At 40.4% G+C, this 21,748-nt stretch overlaps 2 non-coding genes across 2 annotated transcripts; both read right to left on the minus strand.

Moving 5' to 3' along the window:
* Positions 1–12,834: 12,834 nt before the first annotated feature.
* Positions 12,835–12,908, minus strand: TRNAT-UGU (transfer RNA threonine (anticodon UGU)). The gene has a single exon. It is a non-coding gene; the product is annotated as a tRNA-Thr (tRNA).
* A 4,433-nt stretch (positions 12,909–17,341) lies between these two features.
* Positions 17,342–17,423, minus strand: TRNAL-AAG (transfer RNA leucine (anticodon AAG)). Its single transcript has one exon. It is a non-coding gene; the product is annotated as a tRNA-Leu (tRNA).
* Between the last annotated feature and the right edge of the window lie 4,325 nt (positions 17,424–21,748).

A 21,748-nucleotide genomic window follows, 5' to 3' on the forward strand; every position in this document is an offset into this window, starting at 1 on the left:
CGACGAAGGCCGGAAGTGCGTCACCGCGGCGCGCTGTCCGCGGAACGCGGGCTCGGAAGGCCGGAGGTGTCCTCGGCCCGCGGTCGCGCGTCCCCGCCTGCAGGCGTGGTGCGGTGCTAGGTGACCGTGTTCCGGGCGGCGGTGTCAGAGCGGCTAACGTAGTGTTGTAACACGTGTTAATCCATACTCTGCCTGACAACCCTGCGAGTTAGGTACAGTTCTCTCCATTTAACAGGTGAGGAGACGGAGGCACATTTCTACGTTTATTAGTTGCCATTTCCTGCAAAAAATACCTTTTCCCTGCTGTCTCATTTTATCACGATGAACTATTGGATTCTTTTAAAATTCACTGTTATAAACAATTACTGTCGTTATGTTGATGCTTAAATTATTTAAAATTTGGTCTGTTGGAGCCCTTTGAAACAGTTTTCCTTCCTTCCTTCCTTCCTTCCTTCCTTCCTTCCCTCCTTCCTTTCTTCCTTCCTCTTTCCCTCCCTCCCTCCCTTCTTCTCTCCTTCTCTCCTCCTCTCCTCTCCTGCTCTTTCTCTTTCCCTCCCTCGCTCCCTTCCTTCCATCCTTCCTTCTCTTTCTTTCTTTGCCTCAAACAGGTTTCTATGTCCTTTGATAAGTTCCCAACAGTTTTTTTGCACTTCACTTTCTCACATAAGATATTTCAGTCTCATTTTATACTATTCCTACCCTAAACCTGGAATCGCCATTGCTCTATGAAGCCACAGTACTTACTAATGAAAAATGGGATACAGAAACCAAGAACTGGATTTTGGGCAATGAATAACCTCATTGCTACTAGGATATATTATTGACTCTAGGCCCCGTCAGTGGACAAGAGCTAGAAAATTATATATATATATATATATATACACACACACGTATGTATATATACATATATATACGTATGTATGTATATGTACATATACATACATATGTATATGTATATATATGCATATATACGTATATATACATACACACACATACATACATACACACATATATACACACACATATCCATATATATATATGGAAGATTTTATAAGATGCTTTCTGTTCAAAAACAACTTCACAGAATTCCTTTTCATTTTTCACCGTTGCACATTTTTTTTTCTTTTCCCCCACTGTGAAAACTCTGGCTCCCGATAGCATAAAGAAATTCACTCATTTTACTCTATCTTATAAACAAAATAGTTTCAGCTGGGCGCTGTGGCTCAAGCCTGTAATCCCCGCACTTTGGGAGGCTGAGGCGGGCAGATCACCTGAGATCAGGAGTTCAAGACCAACCTGACCAACATGGAAAAACCCCATCTCTACTAAAAAAAACCCCACAAAATTAGCTGGGCATGGTGGCACATGCCTGTAATCCGAGCTACTTGGGAGGCTGAGGCAGGAGAATCGCTTGAACCCAGGAGGTGGAGGTTGCAGTGAGCTGAGATGGAGCTATTGCACTCCAGCCTGGGCAACAAGAGCAAAACTCCATCACAAAAAAAAAAAAAAAAAAAAAAAGTTTCAAGATTATAATACCAATATATCGATAACTAGCAATAATATATCTACTGCATAGAGTTCAAATTTCTTTGCTTGTTTTGTTTTTTAATTATATCCTGTTAAGGGAGTATAGTCAAAGAACTGGATAAATACCTTACTTGAATTATTTCTTTTCTCTATATGGTTATATTACAAATGATATACAGTTAAGATCACTGGTTTCTGTTTATATTCCATTTCAGGCTTTGCTTTCATCCCTTTTTAATTCTTTTTTGAAAATTCAAAACATTTACTTAATTCAAAATCCACATTATATAAAAAGGTATAGAGGAGTTCTGCTTCCATCCCTAGTCCCTTTACCCCATATACTCATATCCCATTTTCATTATTTATTTATCCTCTCCTTCTTTCCCTCCTCCCTTCCTTTTTTCTTACAAAAGTATTTGCCTTTTTTACCCCGTAAGTTAGATTATATACATTCTTTCATGCCTTTCTTTATCGCCTAACAGAAGAGCCTAGAAATGTCCTAAATCTATTTCCTGAAGTAGTCCTCTTTTTTCACACCTGCATAATAATTCATTGTGTAGATGTATCATAATTTTTTTAACCAGTCTCTTAGCGGGGTGGGTATTTGGGTTGCTTCCAATGTTTAGCTTTAACAAATAATGCTGCAATGAACAATAAGAGAGAGACCTTTGTAGGGTGTTATTTTGTACTCTCAACAGTAAAGTGTGAGAATGCCTGTTTTCACACAGCCTGATGAACAGTGTCCGTTAGACAAAAATGTGGTTATTAGCAATGCTTAAACATATATGACAATCTTTTTACTCAGCTATTTCACCTTTTGTGAAATGTATCCCAAATGGAGATAGAAGTGGCCCTGTTGTGCTGTGATTAACAATGTTTTGGACAACAACGGGCTGCATATAAGACAGTAAGATTATAAGAGTTGCCCTATCCAGGTATACTATTTTAAAATCTTTCATACCATATTTTTACTGTACCTTTGCTATTTTTAGATATGTTTAGATATACAGATAATTACCATTGTTAAACTGCCTACAGTATTCACTACAGTAATAGGCTATACAGGTTTGTAGCCTAGGAAAACAGGCCATACTATATAGCCTAGGTGTGTAGTAGATTATATCTAGGTTTGTGTAAGTACATTCTGTGATGTTCAGACAATGATGAAATTGCTTAATGATGCATTTCTCAGAATGTATCCCTGTTGTTAAGTAACACATGACTGTGTGTATGTATATACATACAAACAGACACACACATGTATATATGAAGCCTAAAGTGACCTAAAACTATTATATAGACCATAAGGTAATAAGTATAATTATGCGGAAACATGGAGTAATTTTTTAAATGAGTGATTAATAAAAATGTACCAAGTCATAAAATTCTAAGTACACTGACAAAAATATCTATCATACTAAATAGATGATTTGAAGAAATAAAAATAATTCTTAAATTAGGGAAGTAGGGATAAGTTTTTTTCTAGTAGCAGTGGGCGGATCACTTGAGGTTAGGAGTTTGAGACCAGGCTGGCCAACGTGGTGAAACCCCATCTCTATTAAAACTTCAAAAAATTAGCCAGGCATGGTGGTTCACGTCTGTAGTTCCAGCTACTTGAGGGGCTGAGGCACTAGAATCACTTGAAACTGGGAGGCAGAGGTTGCAGTGAGCCCACATCGCCCCATTGCACTCCAGCCAGGGTAACAGTGAGACTTTGTCTCAAAAAATAAATATATAAAATAAAAATATGTCTTGATATCACTTCAAAATAGAGTTAAACTGCATTTTTAAATAAAGCTTTTTAATACTGTTATTTAAAAAAGCGTGATGTGTTAGGGACTTCTAACTCAGAGATTTATCTGTTCTTGTTCCTCACTTCCTCTTTTCCCTCTTGCTTTATCCCCACTCCCCACCCCCACCTTCCTACTATTCATTAAAACACCATTGAATCTCTTAGTTCTGATTCTGTTCCTTGTACTCCTTCTCTCATTCATTCATTTATTTACAGATCTTCATCACATATTTATTAAGGGTTGGTTTCTGCACTTCACAACTTGAATGTTATACCTTTATTTGGGACTAGGGCAGAGACTGCCTACCACGTAAGTATTCTCTCCTTTTTAATCAAATAACCATTACAATTTTTATCTTGTACACTGGCACCTGAAATGAATATTACATTTCCCAGTTACCTTTGTAGCAAAGTGTGGTTGTGCGACTAAATTCTGGCTAACTAGATGTAAGAATTTGTGCATTCTCAGAAGGCTCCTTGAAAAATGCTGACTTAGCCAGAAGAGTCTGTATTTTTGCCCTTTCCGCTGACTAGAATGCAGAACTGATGGCCAGTGCTTCAGCGGCCAAGAGAAGCTGTATATGGGGGACAGTCACAAGGTGAAAGGGACCTAGATCCCTGATGATTCTATAGAGCAAAATAACAACCTCAAACTGTCTACCTTTGGAGCTTATTTACATAAGCTGTTAGTAATAGCCACTCATAAAATCTGATATAGAGTGTTTATGCTTTGACTCCCTACTAGGGTTTTCTTGCCCTTTTTAAAAAATGTGACCCCATCACCTCTAATTAAACCCACTGTCTCTCCTTCCTCCCTACAAGAACAAATATCTGGGAGATACCTTTAGCGGGGACAGGTTGAGGACTTATAAAGAAATGATGCTTATATGGTAGATAAAATGTAGGTGGTCAGAAAAAAAGGGACAACAGATAAAAAAGAGGTGAATATAAGGAAGAAAAAGTGCAAAAAAGGAGTAAGGGAGGAGGCACAAGTTGCATTGCATCAGGTGGTTCAACAGACATTTGGCAAATTATAATGTTCAAATACTATGTCATCATCCCAGCGTCTTAAGTGTCCATGACTTGATTTACCCTTCAAGGGTGTCACATTTGGAGGTTTAAGCCCTCTCTCAGAAACATAGAGGAAGTTCAAGGTCTGTTCACTTGTAGGTATTTGACTAATTATATGAAAATGATAGCTCCATTATTAACTGATAGTAGGATTAGACTCAATAAAAATGATAGCTAATGTCCTCAGAGTCACTCAGTCCCTAAAATAAATTAATATCCACATGAAACCATGCTAAAGAAGTTCATCTAGTTCATCTATCCTAGGGTATACTGTCATCTCGTCATTTATGGCCTTCCCTGCTTTGAGCCTTGCTACCTGTCTTCTAATCCGGTCAAGTTTCTAGTTATCTTTTTATTTGCATCACACTCCACTTTGTTTCGGTATCTCAGAATTCCTCTCGAGGTTCAGCCCATCTTATTCTGCACTCGCTAAAATAAAGATGCCTGAAAAAGGTTCACTTCCTCTTGGGTGTATCCTACCTGGATGTGTAGTGTACAGTGGCGTAAGCTATTTATAGAACACAATTTAGAAAGGATCTTCCTCTGACTCTCATTGCAGCCTGGTGTATGTCTGGGTCAGCATCGCAGGCTCCCTCCTTGCTTAAGGAGACCAATGCCTCCTTGAGTACTAGCATTTTCCATTATCTCTAGAAAGGGATTGCTTTTCTCTTTCTCGGGAAGCAATATATTATTTTCAGAAGGCAAACCCAATTGTCATCAAGTTAACTGAAAACACATAGGATAAGTGTCCAACAGGGTCACTAACATTTCACCCAAGCCCATTTTAGTGACACATTTAGTGATACTGCTACACAACCTCTAGGAGCTTCAGCATTCAGAAAGCTTGTTTATTCTAAATGGGTTTATGGTAAGACATATGTAAAATCTGGTTCGTATAAGGCCAGCATGGTGGCTCACACCTGTAATCCCAGCACTTTGGGAGACCAAGGTGGACAGATGATGAGGTAAACAGGCAATCTACAGAATCGGAGAAAAATTTGCATTATGCCTCTGACAAAGGACTAATATCCAGAATCTGCAGGGAACTCAAACAACTCAACAAGAAAAAAAACAAACAAACAAAACCAAAAAAAGACCCCATTAAAAAGTGGGCAAAGGACAGGAACCAACATTTCTCAAAAGACGACATCCAAGCAAGCAACAAACATGAAATACCCTGTGCAGCAACATGGATGAAGCTGGAGGCCATTATCCTGAGCAAAATAAATCAGAAACAAAATCAAATACCACATGTTCTCATTTGTAAGCAGGAGCTAAACAGTCAGGACATATGGACATAAAGATGGAAACGATAGATACTGGGGACTACAAACTGGGGGCGGGGCTTGGGACAGGAGTGAGGGCTGACAGATTACTCCTTTGGTACAATGGTCACTATTTGGATAATGAGTACACTAGAAGACAAACACCATTTTGCAATATATTCATGTAATAAAACTGCACATGTACCTTCTGAATCCAAAGTAAAAATGTTTAAAAACTAAACAATAAAAAACCTAAGAAGACATAAAAAAAATAAAATCTGGTTGGGGAAACAACGAAGGGCATTCTGGGTGTAAAGGGGGAGAAATGGAAGAAAAAGGAACGGAAGCTTCAGTGTACACAGGGTGGCTGGGGAAAGTGAGGTCAATATAACGAGTACACAGCTCATGTAGGATAACAGAGAAAAAATATCTGAAATGCTGGGACCAATTTGTGAAGGAGACTATTGAATGTCAGGCTGAGGAATGAAATATAGAAACACGATGGCTTTCAGAAAAGTCACTTAATTGTAGAAGGTGGAGGGGGTCTTAGAGAGATTATACATCTAATTCCATAATTTACAGATGAGGAATCTAAGGCCCAAGAAAGTATAGGCAACTTGCCCAAGACCACACAGCGGCTTAGTGGATAACAGAACCTGGTACTCTTTCCTCCGCTTCACTCGTATCATCTCCCTCTGAAGCAACATCTTAGATAAATTATTAAGGTGTTAATCACAACACGGTTCCTTCCTTCCTTCCTTCCTTCCTTTCTTTTTCTCTTTCTTTCTTTCCTTCCTTCCTTCCTTCTTCTCTCTCTCTTTCTTTCTTTCTCTTTCTTTCTTTCTTTCTTTCTTTCTTTCTTTCTTTCTTTCTTTCTTTCTTTCTTTCTTTCTTCCTTCCTTCCTTCCTTCCTTCCTTCCTTCCTTCCTTCCTTCCTTCCTTCCTTCCTTTCTTTCTTTTCTTTTCTTTTCTTTTCTTTTCTTTCTTTTTTTTGAGACAGAGTCTTGCTCTATTGCCAAGCTGGAGTGCAGTGGCATGATCTTGGCTCACTGCAACCTCCGCGTCCTGGGAAAAAAACTGAATACCTGCAAACCTCTTGGTGAAAAACATGATATAGTACCATCAAAACTCATGGGAAAAAAACTGAATAGCTGCAAATCTCTATACCAAACTACAAATATCTAGAAAATACAGGTAATAAAGATGCATGTTAAACCATACCTTTGGGTACAATCCACAAAATGCAAATAACAGGAAACTCTACCACACAATTTAAAAGGAGAATCTATAGAACAAATGAGAGCAAAAACGTATTTTTAAAAGTAAAACTAAATTTTGGATAATGAAAATATAAAATAGAACAAAGAAGTGATGACCATAAAAGTCAGAATGTGGTTGATTTTAAAAAGGGAAGAATTTATTATTGAGCTGGGGCAATTGATGGGCTTCTAGGTCAGCTGACAAACTTTTCTCTCTAACTGATGGTTAAAGGGTGTTCACCTTTGATTAAAGTTCACCATTTTAAGATCTTTTTTCTTTTGTGTTACCTGTGTTTTATTTTATGACACAAAGGCTAATGCAGAATAAAAGAAGTTATGGGGCATGGTTCCTGTTCTGCACAAAGCCTCCTCCCCATCCTCTTCTCTGGACACTGAGCATCCAGAGCAACCGCCAGCCCCAGGACTCCTGGCAGGGCTATGTCACTTCTGAGTATGCATCCAGCTGCACATCGCTGGAGACAATGTCCACGTCTATTCCTTGAGGCCTGGACAATTGTGCATGTGTGAGAACCTCACTAGTGCATTTAGCTTTTCTTAAATGACATTTATCCAGTAGTGAAATTGCTAATAGGATATATTTCTCTTTACTATATTGGATGTTGTAAATATTTGACATATTTGTGGCTACCCAAAATATTTGGGGCACCCTTTCTATAGCTGTGACGTTTCCCCACTATAACTCCTTCCTCTTTAAAGTAGGTGCTAGAAAAACTCATTTTTTAACTTCCCCTGAAGATGGTGAGCAGGCATGTAACATAGATTTTGCTAATAAGACATATTCATGAAAAAGGTCAGTTTAGAAGAGAGCACTGTGAGGAAGGGGATGCTGTGCAGAATTCTGTAAATGAGTGTAGCAGTGTGGGTATGTTAAGAACTTTTAGAAGCAAAATTGACCAAGATTGATGCTGTAGTGCCCTGTGTTTCGTGCTCATATTGAAAATGGTGATAATTTTTCACTGTCATGGGATTGCTTGTATGATCAGTCTGGCAGTGAAATTTGGGCATTTTTCCTGACTGCATAATTCTAGTGTTTCTCTGGCCTTTCAGGAGACTCTAAATCAACTGATATTCTTCAATAAATTCCTACACTATATCATCCCTAGAATGGATGCTGATGTTTGCAACTAAATTCTAATGGACACATTTAGTTATTCTCACTCCTTCTCATCTCATGGTATGTAAGTGATAATTGTATAACAAACTGGGATTGATGTATAAAGCTGCTTGTGGCTGGAAGCAGCCAGAACTATAGCTATTCACTTCCCTTGGTCTTGCGTGGCCACTCTAAGGAGATCAGTATCTCAGCAACACACCTGTCACGCATTCATAGCTCAACTATGTGCCACGATGTGCTAGTTGGAAATGTGCACTAGATATTGCTAAATTACTATCAACTTATACTTCTTCTAGTAGTGTGTGTGAGTTCTTGCTGGTCAACAGTCTCGTCGACGTTTTTTTTTTTTGAGACAGAGTCTGGCTCTGTCGCTCAGGCTGGAGTGTGGTAGCCTCTTCAACTTTTGATAGCACTGGGCTTTAAAACTTATTCCAGTCTTATTGGTATAATTTTATATACGATTTTTAAAATTTGCATTTTCTATTACTAGTGAGAATCTTCTAATTTGTATTTCCTCATTTGTTAATTACTGGTTTCATATCATTGTACACTTTCCTCTTAGGCTGTTGGTCTATTATTGACTTAAAAAAAGGTCCTTATATATCCTTGATATTTAGGATTCTTCACTTGCCTGGGTTGCTTTGAAGGCTGCAGGAGTATCTGTAGTACTTATACATTCATAATTTTGTATTCTATTTTTCAAGAGGGTCCCCCAGATTATATAGGATTCAGTTTCTATAAAACTTGTATCCATCTCTGACATCCCGGTTTGAGGCCCATCTCTCTGTTTTGCTTGTGATGTCTTCTGAGGCACAAAAGATTTTATGATTAATTTATTTAAATTTATTTTTATTTTTATATGGATTGTATTATTTGGATATTAAGAAAAATTTTTCTAACCCTGGAAGATTAAAATATTATACTTTCTTTCAAATGATTTAAAATTGTGTTTTTATATACTAATATTTTACATTTAGGATAGATTTTTGGAGAGGTATGATAACAGACAGTGATTCAGTTTTATTTGCATTTTTCTGCCTGAACACTCAATTTTCTCACACTTGTTATTGAATAATTCATTTTTCTGCACTAATCCTCAGGCCTATTTATTTATAAATAAAAGTATTTTTTCTTTTGGTTGTTTGTTCTGTTCTCTTTCTCTGGTTGTCCGTCTATGACTACAGTTGAACAAGGGTATATCAAGAGGCAACTAAGTGAACCATCTGAGCTTCATATATGTTCAACCCTCACCTCACTATGTAAAAGCAGCTGTAGTTTCTCTTCTCTTCTGATCCCTGAACACAAGGATTCCAAAATGCCTTTTATAAATTGTACTTTAAGTTCTGGGGTACATGTGCAGATCTTGCAGGATTGTTGCATAGGTACACACATGCCATGGTGGTTTGTTGTCTCCATCCCCCCGTCACCTACATCAGGCATTTCTCCCATTGTTACCCCTCCCCAACCTCCCTGCCACCGCTGTCCCTCCCCTAGCCCCCAACCCCACAACATACCCCAGTGCGCTAATGGGCTTCTTGCTATATCAGTAAAGATGAAATTTCCTGATGTTTTGCGTGATGTTGTTCAACCATGATTGTGTTATTTTTTTGGAAGTGGTAGTTTTTTGAGACGGAGTTTCGCTCTTGTTACCCAGGCTGGAGTGCAATGGCGCATCTCGGCTCACTGCAACCTCCGCCTCCTGGGTTCAGGCAATTCTCCTGCCTCAGCCTCCTGAGTAGCTGGGATTACAGGCACGCGCCACCACGCCCAGCTAGTTTTTTTTTTTTGTATTTTTAGTAGAGACGGGGTTTCACCATGTTGACCAGGATTGTCTCGATCTCTCGACCTCCTGATCCACCCGCCTCGGTCTCCCAAAGTGCTGGGATTACAGGCTTGAGCCACCGCGCCCGGCCTGGAAGTGGTAGTTTTTAATGATGTAGTAGTTTTAGAAGATGAATCAACTTGTCTACATCTTAAATATCAAGTAGTGCTTGCTATGACAATCTAAAAAAATGGGGCTTGGTATTGTTTGATATGGAAATTATTGTGATACTAAGAACAAACCCTTGTTTTGAGTACAATTTACCATGTTAAAATTTCAAAGACATTTGATCATTCATCTCCATAAAATTTGAATTGCTAAATAAGGCCTACTCCCTAGATACCAAACTTCTATACCTAACAAAATGGCAGCTTACAGAGATCTTAGATACTATATCCCAGGAAGTATATGCAACATAGAGGTGGCTAATATTCAGAAGCTACATTTTCTCATACTGCCCAAGTGATCACGGATAACCAAAACATTTGAAATGAATTAAAATTATTTATGGTCAGAAATATATGCTTGAGGATAAATCGCAGGAATGCAAACACAGATGAAAAAAAAATATGTGTAGAATTCATTCTGTATCACCCAGTAATATTTGCTGAAGTGAGTCCATTTTCAAGGTAGATTCTTAGGTTTTTAATGCTTGTAATGAAAACCTTTATGAGAGGACTCTGATTTTGGGAAATGCCATGTGGAACTCTGCCTTTGAGACCAGGAGCCTAACTTTGCCAAGCTCAGAATTGTGGGATGGGAAACACAAGTTTCCTAGTGCTTCACTGGAAGTGATGATTAATGGGGCCATCGTGCTCCCATGTTTTGATTCCTGGACTCACATTTTCTTCCTTTTGGAGACACAGCACCGTTTAGGAGCTCTAATTCAGTGGTACACACATTGCGTCCTGGAGAATGCCGTATTACCTCTGAGCTGGTGCTGAAGCTGTGCCGTCAGCAAGCCAGTTCAACTCTGTCAGACCAGGTGCTCCTACATGACATGGTCTGGAATAGGACCAGTGAGTCTCATCATTATGGACTTGCTGGAAGTGGGTCTCCTAGCCAGTTTGTATGGTCACACACTAGCTTTTTTGAGATTCCATGCACGTGAACCCAAATATCCCTAGAAAGTGGTCTTGACTGAGGCTATATAAACAGGAATGTTAAAACCATACCAGGGATAGGTGTCTATTCCTGTGAGAACAAACATTGGCCTGCCTATGGTAGAATGGGTCTGTTATCAACCTGCCAAGTGGCTGACTGGTCTCCTTGAGGAATTGAGCTATTGAAAGTCTTAGCATTGGTAACTGTTGCTGGCATTTTGGACATTTACAGGCAGCACCTGTTATTTCTGCTTTAGTAAATGGGAGTTTATTCTGTTCCACCCTTGTGTAGTCTCACTCTCTGCCACCTCAGCCACTCTATTCACATTTCCACTGTGCCAGTTTTAGGATAGTTAGTGATAAAAACTGATGAATGTCAACTGGCCACTTTTCTCCTAACATATGCTTTCTGGTAGATGCCGTGGTGTTTTAGCACCCTTCACTTTGGGTCTAAGCTACCTCATCACTTTTTTACAGTTTTTACATTTGACAAAATTAATTCATAGTAATGATAAAAATCCCAAAGAACAGGAACAAAACTCTTGTGACTATAGCCAGATGTCAGACTAAGAAGTTAAAATGAAAGTCCATTGTAGCTTGCTTGCTTGCTTGCTTGCTTCTTCCCTTTTCTTTTTCTTTCTTTCTCTCTCTCTTTTCTCTCTCTTTCTCTTTCCCCTTCTCTCTCTCTCTCTCTTTCTTTATCTTTCTTTTGCTTATTTGAAGTGATCACCCTCAGCCTCTTGATTGTTCATTCTTTTCTTCTGATTATATGCATTAAGCAGCAGACTCATAGCCCGGCTATGTGCTCCCATAGTGATATCTACAGTGCTGTGCTGGTCAGGCCCCCTGTCTGCCCCTCCATCCTTGCTGGCCATTAGGATAATTGCAGCCCCTTGGTTTCTGGTGCTTAAGCTCTACCACCTTACTTCACATTTCCATTGCCAGCCAATGGGAAGCTCTAGAACAAAGCTTCCTCACTAGAGAGGTCCCAGGTATGGGAGAAATTGGCAGGCCCTGGTATCTCTGCCATCTTCAGTCTTTGGTTTGGAACTCCCTGGCATGAGGTTGACTTCATACAGAATGCTGTGGCAGATCTCCAAGGCTGTTACAGTTAGAGACTCCTAGGTCTATGAACCCAGACTACCCCTGGCACTTGGAGCAGTACCTTGCACATAGAAGGCAGTCAAATCTGTATTGGCTTAATGGTCAAAATAATGAAAGATGCAAACACACGCAAATGAAACTAATGAACTAAGGTTGGCCTTATTAGCTTTGGATGTTTGAAATTTTTCCTTAATATGCTTCATTTCTTCAGCACTTTTGTTTCAGCCCCAAAGATGCACCAGCCTCCGGCAAATACAGCTTCTAACCGACCATCACTATAAAGTGTTCCTAGTTCATTTTGTAAGAAGGTTAACAAGGTTTTAAAAGTTATTTTCCTCCTGTTATCTCCTAAAGGCAAGGAGGACCCTGCAAATATGCTCATTTCCCCTCTATTTTATGGTGGATTTATTAATTTATGGTGGTATATTAATTTATATGTACTCTTCTGAAATCAGCTATAGAGATGAACATTTTTGCATTCTAGAGATGACATAATCTACATCTATATAGGTTTTGAGTCTGTGCATAACACAGAGAATCTTAATAAATATTTGTTGGAAAAAAAGGATCTGTGCCAGAATTCAATTCAAAACTTTACCAGATGGTCCTCATTTTATTCTTTGAGGCTGGGAATCTTGCCTTTACATAACCTACAGTTTATTGCATTAGAATTTGCAGTATATAGAATACAGCGGAGAATCTAGGTGCAGTAGGGGTTAATGAAGAATTGGCTTTCTAGTGAAAAGAAAAGCCCCAAGGCCCTACTGGGATTCGAACCCAGGATCTCCTGTTTACAAGACAGGCGCTTTAACCAACTAAGCCATAGAGCCCATAGGTGTAGGAAAACTGGCTACTGCACCTATTCCTACTTTTAAATAAAATGTTCTTGGCATAGCATCTCTACATTCTAGTACAGTTTATTGTGAGAAAAGACAAAAACTCCAAAAATACGTTTGGCTTACTTAGTAAGATGCACTGCGGAACTAACACAAGCGGAGAAAGTTTCGGGCAGTTTAAATATTAGTACCATTAATCCTTCAGTTAGTCCAAGGATAACCACAAGTCAAGGCTACTCGCTTTTTCCAAATGTGATAAAGTCTCCTAAAAGCAACATTTTCAGGTACTACTCCTTATCATTTTAATGATTCGTCGTTCGCATGTCCTGGGGGTGGGGGCGGTGGGTGTCTAACAAAGGAACTCCACAGGAGACTTGTAGATGACCGAGTTGGGGCACGTGGTGTTCTGACAGTCATTTGCACTCAGGAGGCAGCGATTTGGAGGGCAGAGGACCGGAGCGTCAACCCCGTCCCAGTATGAGCATCGCTCTAGAGATTGCCTTCTGGGCTTTTCTTTCTTTAGACTTAGTCTCAGCCCTTTCTCAGAACCAGGCAGCTTCTATTTTATAACATTTTACTTCTCTGGACTGCACCTGTCAAGACAGGGGAATCGGTTTGAATGTGTCTCTGGGTTTGGAAAGGTTAGGGATTACATTTAGGGCTAATTAAAGGAAACTTCCGAACGTACTCTGGAATCTCAGTCTTGTTTCCAAAATGGATTATTTGAGCAATTAATTCTGAAGTTGCTAGCAAGATTTATAATTACGGAGCTGAGGATGAAAATCAGAAATCACCTTCATTTCTTTGCCACAAAAGCAATAAGGAAAATTATCTTGGGTTTAGATTGGGATTCCTTTGGATGACTAGACAAATTTTAGGGAGAAGTGATATCTTGACAACATTGAAACTTTTAATCCATACGCATGACATAACACTCCATTTGTTCTCTTATTAAATATATTCCAATGAATTTGATTTTCATGTAATGATAAATAATACTTAATTGTTTTATTTTTCCTTTTTTTTTTTTTTTTTTTTTGAGACGAATTCTCGTTCTGTCGCCAGGCTGGAGTGCAGTGGCGCGATCTTGGTTCGCTGCAACCTCCACCTCCTGGGTTCAAATGATTCTCGTGCCTCAGCCTCCCGAGTGGCTGAGATTACAGGCACACGCCACCACGCCTAGCTAATTTTTTTTTGTGTGTTTTTGGTAGAGACGGAATTTCACCATGTTGGCCAGGCCAGTCTCAAACTCCTGACCTCAAGGAGTCCGCCAGCCTTGGGTCTCCCACAATGCTAGGATTACAGGCGTGAGTCACCGCACCTGGCCCTTGTTTTCAACTGGTGTTTAAAAGTTCATTTTTGTATTTTCCCTGTATAAACAGACCTTATTAAATGTAATTATTCTAATAATAGTGTGTAGATTATTTCGAATCTTCCATAGACACAATTTTAAAAAGGATTAAATTTATGGGACAGATTTTATTTATTTATTTATTCCCTCCTCTCTCTCTCTCTCTCCACACACACACACACACACACACACATATATATAAACATATATATAATTTTTTTTTTTTTAAGACGGGGTTTCATCATGTTGGTCAGGCTGCTCTTGAACTCCCGACCTCAGGTGATCCACCCACCTTGGCCTCCAAAGTGCTTGGATTACAGGCATGAACCACCACGCCTGGCTTTGGGACAGATTTTAAAAATAAAGGAAGTTACTTTCATTTCTATCTGTTGCCTGACATAAGGTTGACAGCAGACACAACAAAATCTGTTCTCACCAGTCAGTGCAACTCATTCAGTAATAAAGGCTTAAATTAGTTACAACTCTGTATTTTAGAAAATTAAAAATAGCCAATATTTATATTTACAAAAACATTAACAGGGATTGGTAATATGTTTGAGGCTGACTCTGCTGCTTCATAAATCGAATAGTGCACAACAGACACAGTGGATTCCCACACTTGAACCTTCTGTCATATACTCCTTGGGTAAATGTCATGCTCAGGTATTATCAGAGAGTGACAAACCATTGTTAGGCCACTCAAATAGTTTTTTTTTCTTTTCCCCCCAACTGTGACACCCAAAAGTTGAGGGAAAAATGGTTGAGACTTTAATCGTTGGTAATTGAAATCAGTAGAAATAGGTGGATTAGTCAAAACATGTGTTGGGCTAATTGGATAGCCACCTGGGAAAATAAAAGCTTAAAGTTGTGAGACTAAAATAAATTCCCAACAGATGCAAACTGTAAAAGTAAAGAATAAAAAAAACCCACAATTGTGATTACTAGAAATGTGCTGTGCTCCCTCCAGAGGCTCTAGGGGAGAAATATGTCCTTGCCTCTTCCCAGCTTCTGGTGGCTGCCTGCCTGACAAAAAATTTATATAACTTTGCTGCAAAAAACTATTTTCTTTTGCACAAAATTCAGAGACAATGAGAGTTTAACATAGTTTACTACATTAAACAACATTTTTAAAATGCCACCAGGATGTACCCTCATCCTCTTAAAAATGCCATAAACAAAGTGACAAAACATCAAATAAAACTGGGGGAAAATATTTGTAACTTACGTTTCAAAGAGTGAATTTTCTTCATTTCTATCAGTGGCCTGAGATGAGATTGACAGCAGACACAACAAAATCTGTTGTTGCCAGTTGGTGCAACTTATATAATAATACAAGCAACGTAGAAGTAAGAAGCGAGAAAATTTTTTAAAATGAACCATAGAAATACAGTGAAATAATGTCTTTAACCTATCAGATTGGCAAACAACAGCAAAACAAAAACAATTTGTTTATGGTAGTGTTGCCGAATAGCACTTAAAAGATGTAGAATTAGTTTTCTGTAGCTTCTGTAACAAATTACAGTACCACAAACTTGGTAGGCTTAAACAAGTGACTTCTTTTCTTACAGTTCTGGAGGCTAAAAGTCCAAAATCATTATCACTGGTCTGAAATAAACGTGTTGGCAGCGCTGTGCTCCCTGAGAGGCTCTAGGGGAGAAATATGTCCTTGCCTCTTCCCAGCCTCTGGTGGCTGCCTGCATTCTTTGGCTTGTGGTGGCATCACTCCTATCTGTTTCCCTATTGTCACATTGCCTTCTCCTCTTCTGTCACTTGTGCCTCTCAATAATGGCATTTGTGATGGTATTTGAGCTCCACTTGGATAATCCAGGATAATTTCCTCATCTTTAACTTCTTCTCCAAAGACACCCTTTTAGGTGTCTGCGTAAAATAAGATAATATACAGAGATTCCAGGAATTGGAAAGTGGATATCTTTTGGAGCATTTTTCATTCAATCACAGGCATTGACATCCTTATTCCTCCATCTACAATCTCTGTGATTTAGGCGCTGTGATTATGTGATCAATTGGTCACAACTCCAATTGTCTGTAAAAGGTGGATTATAGGAACTTCCTTGTATATTATTATATGACTCCTATGTGTTACATATATAATATGTAATATGCCATATCACACATGTAATATGTAATATATGCAACCTGACATATTACATATGTAATATGTAATATATGCAATGTCATAATATTATATGACTCAATATATATAAAGAATTTATAACAATATCTGGGGCTTAGCTGGAGCTAAATGACTGATAGTCATTATTACAATATTCTGTGCTGGTCAGGATGTTGAGGAAACAGGGTTCTTCCTGGGCCCTGTAGGAGAATAAATTAGTAAGATTTAGGGAAGGAGAATAAGGTGAGAGCCAGCAAAATCATCACCACACACACATGATTTGATTTAGCGACTGCACTTTTAGGAAGTTTTCTAATCCCACACACTTATGAATTGTGGATAGACAAGTTAATTTATTACAATATTATTTATATTGTTAAAAATGGCTGTTGAAATAAATTAAGATTATTCATAAAACTGAATGCTATGCAAGAGGGAAGAGGCTTTTTCTTTATTGATGTGGAAACTTCTGCAACATACATGAAGTGAAAAAGGAAAGGTGTAATAGAACGGGTTTAGAAAGCGTATTTATAGTGAGTAAAACAATAGTGTTCCATTGGCTTGTATATGCAAAATCTATGCCTTGAATGGAACTCCAGATTTTAATGTGGTTTGTTGCCTGAGGATCCAGAATTGGGTGTCCAGCAGGATGAAGTGGGGGTTCAAATAGACTGTCATTATGTATGTAGTCTTAAATTTTTGTAATTTTGAATCATGTGAGTTGCACTTTTTGTATGAACATTTTTAAAACATAAGAAGGCATATAGTCACTTGTACATGAGGCCTTAGATATAACTGATGGCAGTCTTATTTTACGACTACTATTTTGTTTTCAAGCTACTATTAACAGGATTAAACCCTTACCTTGCGCTCGTAGTGGAAAATGTTTTTCTTGCAAACCTCAATAACCTTTACATATCCCTAGTCATTTTGCAATAAATCTGGCAGCGGTGGGATTCGAACCCACGCCCCCGAAGAGACTGGAGCCTTAATCCAGCGCCTTAGACCGCTCGGCCACGCTACCGCACTTATGTGCCGTTGGATCTCATCGTAATGATTTAAGAGACACAAGATTATTCTGCGCGTCATTATTTTTTTCTTAGAGCGTTTCTACACGAACGATCCCGTCAAAGCTGCAGATAGGTTCCTAGTCCCGGTCCCTTGTCCTGCAGCGGAGAGATCTGCGTTTGCCTCCGTGCTGTTTTGGATACCTGAGAGTGAAGGGACAGGAAGCCAGCTCCGAACGTCCAACAAACCCGAAGAGAATCGGTTCTTGAGAATTCGGTAGAAATCGCCACTCACCGGCCGACGAGCGCGGGGACCCTGAGGACTCCGAGGACGAGGCTCCGGTTTCTCAGCTGCGTTTGGGGGTCTGGAGCACGATGTCAATTTGATGTCTGCTATCAGAAAACAGAGGAGCTCCCATCCCATCCACCGGAGCTCCCGTCCTGATTTGTCTGTCTGTGCGTGATTTCTTCTTCCTGTGAAAGGCGTGGAAAGAACTATGCAAATACCTGCTTGCTTTTTTTTTTTTTTTTTTTTTTTTTTTTTCCTGAATGTGTTCACGAACTTTAATTCAGAGCGACAGCCACTTTCTATTGGGTGCGGGGCATCACATTCCCTCCAGGTCCCAAGAGGATGTGTCTCCTGCTTGCCCCAACCCCGAGAACGCCGTCTGGGCTGGCACTCTTCTCCCCATCGCAGCCCCCATGCCGTTCAACTTCTGATTTAGTCCCGCCCGCCCCTTTAGATGTGCCCCTTTTTAGACGAGCCCCAGGTGGACGAATTCAAATGCCAGCAGCTCCGCTCAGTAGCTACAGGCTCATTGGCAAGTCACTTAGGTTCGCTGGATCTCACTGTCCTCATATGTAAAAACGAGACAATAAAACCTGCCTTTAAAAAGTGTAGCAGAATGTTTTGATACAAGGTACTTTGGGGACTCGGGGAAAGCGGGGGTGGGGGTGAGGGATAAAAGACTAGACCTTGGGTACGGTGTGCACTGCCCTGGTGACAGGTGCAACGGCTGCACCAAAGTCTCAGAAATCACCACTCAATAATCTATTCGTTTAATCAAACACCTTCTGTTCCCCCAAAAACCTATTGAAATAAAAGAGTTAAAAATTATAGCAGAATTTTTATTTTTAGCAAATGCATGTAAATTTCTATCAGTATTTGTATCCCTTATTCACATACACTGAAAAACTTTTTATATCAAGTGCTCAGCCTCTGAATGATACAGTAAGATATCTCATTTTACAGGTAATGAAGTTTTTTTTTTTTTTTTTTTTTTTTTTTTTTGAGACAGTTTCGCTCTTGTTACCCAGGCTGGAGTGCAATGGCGCGATCTCGGCTCACCGCAACCTCCGCCTCCTGGGTTCAGGCAATTCTCCTGCCTCAGCCTCCTGAGTAGCTGGGATTACAGGCACGCGCCACCATGCCCAGCTAATCTTTAGTATTTTTAGTAGAGACGGGGTTTCACCATGTTGACCGGGATGGTCTCGATCTCTTGACCTCGTGATCCACCCGCCTCGGCCTCCCAAAGTGCTGGGATTACAGGCTTGAGCCACCGCGCCCGGCCTGGTAATGAAGTTTTTTAAAGTAACATATTTACAAGAGAGCTGAGTGAATTATTTTTCCTAAATTAATAGATGGCACATGAATGGAAAGTTTACACCTCACCCCTACAATTCCAAACGTCAGACAATTTGCACTTTGTCAGTTTGTCTTGCCTTGTATATTGCTTCTCCCTTCTCAATCATTTCATCTCATCTCTTCCCCCTTGTCGCAACTCTTTTTACAGTGTTCTGGAGCTCTAGACCTGTGGTGATCCTTCAGGTGACATGGTTAGGGACACTGATTTTAAGAAAACCTTTGGCAGGCAAGGAGGTGTCGCTTCTGACCCAGGTAAGCCTGCAGCTGTGGTCTCATTAGAGCTTACCTGCTCTCTGTGTCTGTCATTGCTTCCGGCTGGGAATGTTCAGGTTGTGGACCCAGCTCAGTCTCTTGCATGTATGTGAACTTCCAGTGACATCTTTACACATGTAGTGGTGGGAGGTGCAGTGCAATCTAACCAAGTCTAACATCTCCCAGCAGAAAGTGGTGTTTAAGACACAGTGGGAAAATCCATTGTGCCATACCTTTATGTAATCAAGGCCAAATTCGAGAGATGATTTTTATTTATCCATCACATGACATACTTGGAAGGACAGTAAACACTTGACATAACATACTTTCTTATTTTGCCCTCTATTTTGAAAATCTAACTTTTCAGAAAGTTCACATAACACTTGAAAGAGTATAATTAATGGATTTGCTAGGACAGTTAGGGTTGCCTTCCTAGTGCCGTAGGTCACACGTCAGTCTCAGAATCTGAAGGTCCTGAGCTGGAACCTCTGAGAAGGCACAGTGATTTTGTAATTTCCATGTACTTCCGCTTGAGAAAGAAAAATCCCAACCATTAAGCTTTCTAGTGTGAAATCTGGATTCCTGGGTGACTGACAGACAACGTGACTGAAAAATGAGGCTGTAGTCCTTCAGGAACCCTACCAACTTCCTTTGAGCTAGATGCTATTTTAATGCACTGACTGCAGTATATCATACAATACCACAATCTGTACCAAATACCATAAATCTGTATGAGTTGCCTTTTGCTGCTTTTGAAAATTAACATGAATTTGGTGGCTTAAAATAACATAAATGCATTATCTTAAATTTCTGGGGGTCCGAAGTTTAAGATGGGTCTTAGGGAGCTATAATTAAAGTGTGGCAGAGCTGCCTTCCTTCTGGAGGTTCTAGGGAAGAACCCATTCCTCGCCACATTGCTTGGCTGGTGGCTGCATCGCTGATCTCTGCTTCTGTTGTTACATCTTCTCTAACTCTGGGAAATCCCATGCAGCCTAGTTGATGCATCTGTTGGGTTACGGGGACTGCAAACTCAATGTCTCCCGAGTGGCCCAGTTTGAGGAAACTGTAATCCCGGTGTTACAGCTTTATTTTTGCCTTCATCCAGTGACAGAACCGACAGGACAGGGATCGAGGTAAACCCATGCCATTCTTGGTTTGCGTTGATAGGAACAAGAGAAGACCCCCACCCCCCACCCCAGACAACCGTCCATGAAGTCATAACTGTCTTGTGTGTAAAGGCAATAGACAGGTGGAAATAGGATCTCACTCCCCAACAAGATGTGGACAACGAGGTCTTGTCTCAATGACCCTGGAGGCTTTTATGAGACAAGACCCTGCTCAAAGGCAGGTCCTCCTACCTTGTCAGAAATGGACCAAAGGGCGTGAGCACCTGCCTGCCATGGATCATGATGTCATTCCTGAAGCCCTCCAATGCTACCGGCTTACCTCTACCCTTGTGAAGACTCAGGATTCTTGCCTTGTCAACCCGTGTCCAAAAACTCCATAAACATCTGAACCCCAAGCCCTTTCTTCCCTTCTACCCTTGCAAGTACATAGGGTCACTCGATGATAATAAAAGCCAGACCATGGCCCCACCCCTAGTTGTTCTTTCTGGAGGGAGTAAAGTCAGGACACAAGTGAGAAGCGTGGTCCTCCATCCCAAGGGTGGCCACATTTTGACTGAGAGTGGATGAGGACCCACTTGTCCCGTGGGCTGTCCTCTGTGAGGAACTGATGGCTCAGCAGCCCACTCCAATGGCAACTCCCTGCTGCTTATTTATAGACTCATGGGCTGTTATAAAGAGGCTGACCATGCGATCCAGTGACTGGTGGATGGATAATTGGACCATTCAGGGCACCCTGTGTGGGGACTAGGACTGTGGCAGCATCTCTCAAACTGGGAAGGAGGCCTTCTGTCATTCATGTTGACACCCATGGCCAAGACCCTTTGCAGGGAAACATGAATGGAACTCATGAGCTGAACTAGCATGCACTCAACAAACCGCCATCATTGTGCTTTGAGTCCACCAGAGAACGGAACGTGAAAGCCCACCTCAGATGCAAGAATGGGCCAACCTACAAGGACTTGCACTCGAAGAAATGGAAGCCAAGGATGCAGCAGGGTCCTGTGACTCCTGTCAGCACAGCCATGCTATGTGGGGAGCTCAGTTAAGTTAACCAGGGCATAGGCCTCACGTGAATGTAGCAAATCGATCACATTGGACCACTAGTCCTGGCCATAGATTCCATTGGTGCCTCGCCGCTATTAGCATATATTCAGCCTATGACACAGCAATTCACATAGATGCAGGTACCACCATTGCAGCCTTGGAGAAGCACCTCTGCCTCGTGTTCAGATACCCATTCAGACTCTAATCTGACCAAAGCACCTTCTTCACTGCCCAGATATGCAGCAATGGGCGTGTTCCTGTGGCGTACAGTGAT

Source organism: Saimiri boliviensis, chromosome 4 (genome assembly GCF_048565385.1).
Source record: "Saimiri boliviensis isolate mSaiBol1 chromosome 4, mSaiBol1.pri, whole genome shotgun sequence".
NCBI classification, from domain to species: Eukaryota; Metazoa; Chordata; class Mammalia; order Primates; family Cebidae; genus Saimiri; species Saimiri boliviensis.